Genomic DNA, 6000 nt, shown 5'->3' with positions numbered 1-6000 from the left:
GTGCAAAAAGCCTCAGAAAACCTCACACTGCCATCTGCCCATAAGTCTATCTTTACCTCTCATTGATGGAATGTAAATAGAAATCCTGCTAACAATCGACTATAGATATGTCTAGTTTTCAGGTTTCTAGCCCTTTGGGTCATTGTACATAAAAGGTCAGGGATGGGACTGCATTGATTTCCATACAATAAAGAGCATACTGGTCAACTCCTCATATAAATCTTAGATGGAATTGTATATTTTTCCCAAAGCACTGGCTTGAATAATGTTGAATGAGTTGGCGTTCTAAATGTTTACATATCCATTCTTATTCTGCCTCTTAATTGCAGAGAGGACAAGATTTTTTTCCATTTACAAGGTGGTGGTCTTGTCAAAACATATAATCCAAAGGGAGACAGATAATGTGCAACACACAGGTAACAAGGAAGTTACCTAGCAACCAACAGTAGGTGAAACTTTCAGCTTTTCTTTGCCTATTATGAGCATTTTTCTTTGGCAAATCTGATCACATGAAAAGATAAAGCAAGCAGAAATATATTTCAATATTTTTGGTTTATCTTGTTTTAGAAGGTAAAAGTTTAACCCCATTATGGAAATGCTCTTTAAGATATATCTCATTTATTTTCAATTGATGATAGCAGTCAAGCCTATACACACATTACTAGTGTATAGTAATGTGTGGGAGCCTGAGGGAAAAAGAGCACTGACTGACTGACATAATACTAGGTAAAAATATTCTGCTTTCTCCCGAGAATAAAAATAATGGGGGAAAAAAATTGTAGGGCTGCATCTATCTCATTATTACAGGAGATAGTAGATGCTCTTTGAAGATTTTATATGAATGATTCTGTGGTTGTGCTGGGATGATTTGTAAAGTTCGAAACAAGGTCGTTCTAGGTTAGCTATAAATGATCTCTTATCAAATTATATTTTATGTGTATTTTAAATATATAGTTATATATTTATATATTTTGTAACTCTTCTATTATGAGATAAAAGTCTTCAAGATGGCTAGTGCAGTTATATATACTGTATAATTTTGCCATCTAGATTTTGATTAGTTTGAGTTCATCGCTGCAAAAGTGATTATCTATCTAGAAACAAGTCAATATTGTCCATCTTTTACCACTATTACTTAACATTTTCTGAGGTTTTAGATCAGGCTTTCTCAACCTTGACACTAATGCTATTTTGGGATAAATAATCCTTCGTGTGGGAGGCTATCTTCTGCATTGTAGGAGGTTTAGCAGCACCCCTGGCTTCTACCTGCTAGATACTAGTATCACCACCCCCAGTTGTGACAACCAAAAACGTCCCCAGACATTGCTAAATATCCCCTGGGGGAAAAGTCACGTCTGGTTGAGAAGCAGTCTTTGAGACAATGAAATATAATACCAAATAGAAATAAGAAACAATTACTGAGAGACACAATTATCATTTGAGATAATATAGTTGTCTACCTGATGAAACCAAGACATTCAAATGAAAAATTGTTTGAACAAAAGGCTTAAGTAGTAAAAACAAAAAATATTTACTTAGCCCTCTTCTCTGCTAGGCAGCATACTCTGCTACACAGGAGACTTCTATCACTTCATTCCCAGGTTCTAGCACATGGATTTGTTTTTTCATGAAGTATATTTATAAAGGAATCATTCATTTTTTAAATTGTGATAAAATGCACATGACCTAAAATTTCCCATTTAAATCGTTTAAGTGTATGGCTTAGTGGCATTAAACACATCATATTGTGTGCAACTGTCACCTCCATCACCTCCAAATGTTTTTATCTTGCAAAACAAACTGTACCAATTAAACAGTAACTCCCCATTCCCTCCTCCCCCCACGCCCTGGAAACCTCCATTCTATATTCCATCTCTGAATCTGACTACTCTAGGTATCTCATGGAGGTAGAGTCATATATTATTTAACCTTTTGTGACTGGCTTATTTCACTTAGCATTATGTCTTTAAGGTTCAGCCATGTTATAGCATTTGTCAGAATACTATTCCTTTTTAAGGCTGAATAATATTCTATTGTAAATATATACTACATTTTTTATCCATTCATTCTCTGATGGACACTTGGATTGCTTCTACCTTTTTGGCTATTATGAATAATACTGCTATAAAAATGCTTGTACAAATATGTCTTTGTTTCTCTGCTTTAAATCCCTTTAAGCATATGCGCAGAAGTGGAATGGCTAGATTATATGATAATCCAATTTTTAATTTTCTGATGAAACATAATATTGTTCTTCACAGTAGCTACACAGTTTTACATTCCCACCAGCAATGCACAAGAGTTCCAGTTTCTCCACATCCTCTGTCAATATGCTTGTACAAATATGTCTTTGTTTCTCTGCTTTAAATCCCTTTAAGCATATGCGCAGAAGTGGAATGGCTAGATTATATGATAATCCAATTTTTAATTTTCTGATGAAACATAATATTGTTCTTCACAGTAGCTACACAGTTTTACATTCCCACCAGCAATGCACAGGAGTTCCAGTTTCTCCACATCCTATGTCAACGCTTGTTATGTTTGTTTTGTTATAATAGTCATCCTAATGAGTGTGAAGTGGTATGAATTTTTCATTTTTATATCTTAGCAGTTATATAATTTGACTCACTCATTTTGCCAAAGGGAAACCAGAACTCAAGAATCCATGGGACCCACTCCAGGTTAAGGGACTGCTTAACGTATTTCCTGGTCCAGAGCTCCTCCCAGCAAGCCATCGTATTCTTCCGGTCATACTAAGAGGCACAGACCAGAAACTTTCATTTTAATTTTGCCTTTGCCTTTCTCTTGCTTTATGGCTAAACATTTTCTAATCTCTCATAAAAAAAAAAAAAGGAGCTAACAGGAAAATTCTGAGACTACAGAGAAGACAACTATAAAAATGTGCCAGTAGGCAATAATACAGTATTGGACACTTACAACTTTGCTAAGAGCATAGCTGTCATTTTAAGTGTTCTTGCCACAATAAAAAATGTTCTGGTAAAAAGCTGAATAAGAAACACGGACAAGTATTATTTTCTCCACAAATCAGAAAAGAAGGGTAAATTAAAAAGTAATTTACAGTCCGTCTCAACAATGAATGGATAGCTAACTGAAATAGTTGTAATTCATTAGTATATTATATGTTTAGGGCCCCAGTGAACTAGTTTTCAGGAAATTGCTAAGTGTGAAAGACAGCTGAATGTATCAGTGGAATGTGTATTGCCTGTTGCTTTGCCATTTTCTATTAATATGAAGAAATTTGGATTTGATTTTTAGTGTTCTCGAAATATTTGTGGATTTAGAGGTAATGTAGTCTGTGAATATTATAAGATGTGCCATTTTTTGGCAGACTAAAACCAGCTGCAGAAAAAGAGCAACTTGTCTAAACATCCAGTCACAGAATCCTTCCCTCTCACTGGAATTGATCACATCCCGAAAATATCCCCCGCACATCATGAATACATTAAAAGAGCACAAAGTAGCAATCCTAACACCAGTGAAGATTACACCTGCCTCAAAGTCATAAACATTGGAAAAAAAAAATAGCACCCGCGATGTAAATCCAAGCCCTGGGCTTCCACCCTCCAGGGAATTGGAACAGCACACAGAGAAATCATGCTCCTCGAAGCAAGGGAAATGATGATGTCACAAGTCTGCCTGCAGAACTTCCAAAGCACCCTGGAGTTTGCCATCATAAAACCTGCCAGTCATTTTCAAAACAACTTTCATCTCTACCTAGACCATGATCTCCGAGAAGGCGGGTGTCATGGCAGCTCAGTGCATCAGTATCTCCCCAGCACTCTGCTCAGGCCTGCACACACAGAAAGGACACAATGAACATCCGCTGCCTTTGTGAGCAAACACCAAATGTTAGCAAATGTGTATGGGCACAGTTGGATAAGTTCTAATTTCTTTAAACTCTCAAGTTTTACTTCTGCACGTGACACCAAAGGCTATTCTTTACTAATGTTCCATCATATCTGTTTTTAAAATAGTATAATCAGATGTAAAATATGAAGATATAAACAATAAGGGTCCACTAGATCCTCCTGTGCCCTGTTACAAAAGCCCATCCTCATTGCTGTGTCTCCTGCCTTTCAGAAGAACATAGTTTAGCACAGGTCATCCTGAATCAAAATAACTGCTATATCTGAATTCTTACTATTCGACTGGTATTCTGCTAATAAACTTTTCCCAGATATCTAATCCTTACAACAATGCTATGAGGGAGATGTCATCATTCCTATAGTTCATATGAGAAAACTGTGGCTTAAATTACTTAAATATCTATCCAATGTCACAATGCTACTAAGGAGTGGAACTTGGAAACCTGTGCTAGTGGTCCTGGGTTCTCCTGTTAATGTCATAGTCTCAGACTGCTCACATGTGCTCATGTGCTCGTGCTCTCTCGCTCTCTCTCTCTCCCAGATTCCAAGTACTTATTACAATAAAGTAATATGTAAAAAGCTGAATAAGGAAGAATGATACTGTGGTCACAGCTCTCAAAACAATTGGCACACACTGTAGACAAAGAGTAAGAGCCAAAATCACAGTATCTGTCCACGCAGCACCTTTTCATAGAACTCATCAGTAAGACTTCCAAAAGACTTCATCTGGATTTCACCCACGGTGGAAAGGAACTCACATGTCTAGAACACTTGATAAGCCAAACTAGGTAAAGATGACCTAGCAGTACAGAAAATAGCTGTTACAACATTTGAGCACTCTATCGTCTCTTGATCCTAGAATGGTCCTCTCTTCTAAGAGGCAGCTAATTAATAGCCTATTAATGATCTTAAACTGAATTCACATGCTACCCCTCCTGTGAAACCTTGTTCCAGTCTCAAAATGTACCTTTTCTTTCTCTGTGCTCCCCTTCAGATATACTTAGGCATTTAATCGAAGTGATAGAATTCAAATTGTTTACCATCAAGAGCAGTTTCATTTTAAAACAAGTACGTAAATTACCCGGAAAATTCCCTCATCTCAGAGCGTTATATTTATTTTAGGAAATAGTTAAACAACCAACAACCAGCTACATAGGGTTTAATAATTACTGTGATTAGAGAATATTACTTCATTGAAACGAGCAAAATTTAGTTGAAACATAACAATTAACAAAAGAAATGAACCACAGAATAAACATTCTAAAGTCCTCTTCTGTGAAGATACTTTGAGTATAAGAACAAAAATATAAAAGCTTTCAATTAGTTTTCTAATTTGCTTTAGCATTTGGTTCACTTTTTGTCCATATAGGCTCAAATGAAAGGCCCATCAGCTGCTGGAATTCTGATTTTCATTTCTGAGAACAGCTCAGTTTAGAAAGCTGAGGCCACATCTAAATTCAGCATCTTAGGGAGTGAGCGGGACTTCTTGGTGACGTTCCTTTGTTATTCTGCTAGCTAATTTTTTAAAATAGATTTGATTAAAAGGAAGTCTTCAATAAATGATTCTTTGTACTAGGAGAATCACTCATACTAGGCAGGGATAGTTGTATTTGGAGAACAGGGAGCACTTACATATTTTTAAAACTTTACTTCCAGCAAGAGGACAGCTGTGTCTGAGCTTGCCTGTAGGCAGAGGGCTTGGCTGAGCTCCGTGTCACTGGAAGAGCTGCAGCTGAGATTTGAAACCGGGCGGTGCTTTCTTTTATGAATCTATTCTAAAGAGCCCCACTTCTATTTATCAAGCAGATAACATTTTGTTCATGTCCCCCAAACTCTATGTGAACATTCTTTGTGGGCAGCTGTGTTTTCTATTATTAGGCAGTGTGAATATATGGACTTCAGGCCTCGACTGTTGTTACATTTAAAAATCAAAGTTGAGTTCAGTATATTCAAGCCTCCTAGAAATCCATAAGGACTTCAGAGACATTAAATATTAAGCCATCCTGATAGTGTTTTATAGGTTCAGCTGCTAAGCGGCCAGATATATTTGTGGAAAACCACAACACAGAGGTGCATGTTGATCCTGCTTATTCTCTGTGTCTTCCTGAGAGAG

The 6000-nt window shown here is 36.7% G+C and overlaps 1 protein-coding gene and 1 long non-coding RNA gene across 4 annotated transcripts in view; one reads left to right on the top strand and one right to left on the bottom strand.

The window, feature by feature from the left end:
- LOC112483555 overlaps window positions 1–4174 on the bottom strand; it is a 14604-nt gene extending 10430 nt beyond the window's left edge. The window contains exon 1 of the long non-coding RNA XR_003047658.1: window positions 2630–4174. This is a non-coding gene — a long non-coding RNA (uncharacterized LOC112483555). The remainder of the gene's footprint in view (window positions 1–2629) is intronic.
- The window catches only part of OXR1 (oxidation resistance 1), a 304617-nt gene that overhangs the window by 145371 nt on the left and 153246 nt on the right, over window positions 1–6000 (top strand). The window lies entirely within an intron of this gene.

The sequence above is a fragment of the Pteropus alecto genome, unplaced genomic scaffold (genome assembly GCF_000325575.1).
Source record: "Pteropus alecto unplaced genomic scaffold, ASM32557v1 scaffold164, whole genome shotgun sequence".
Taxonomy (NCBI): domain Eukaryota; kingdom Metazoa; phylum Chordata; class Mammalia; order Chiroptera; family Pteropodidae; genus Pteropus; species Pteropus alecto.
The sequence above is the reverse complement of the archived record's forward strand: the minus strand, read 5'-3'. Positions and strand labels throughout refer to the sequence as shown.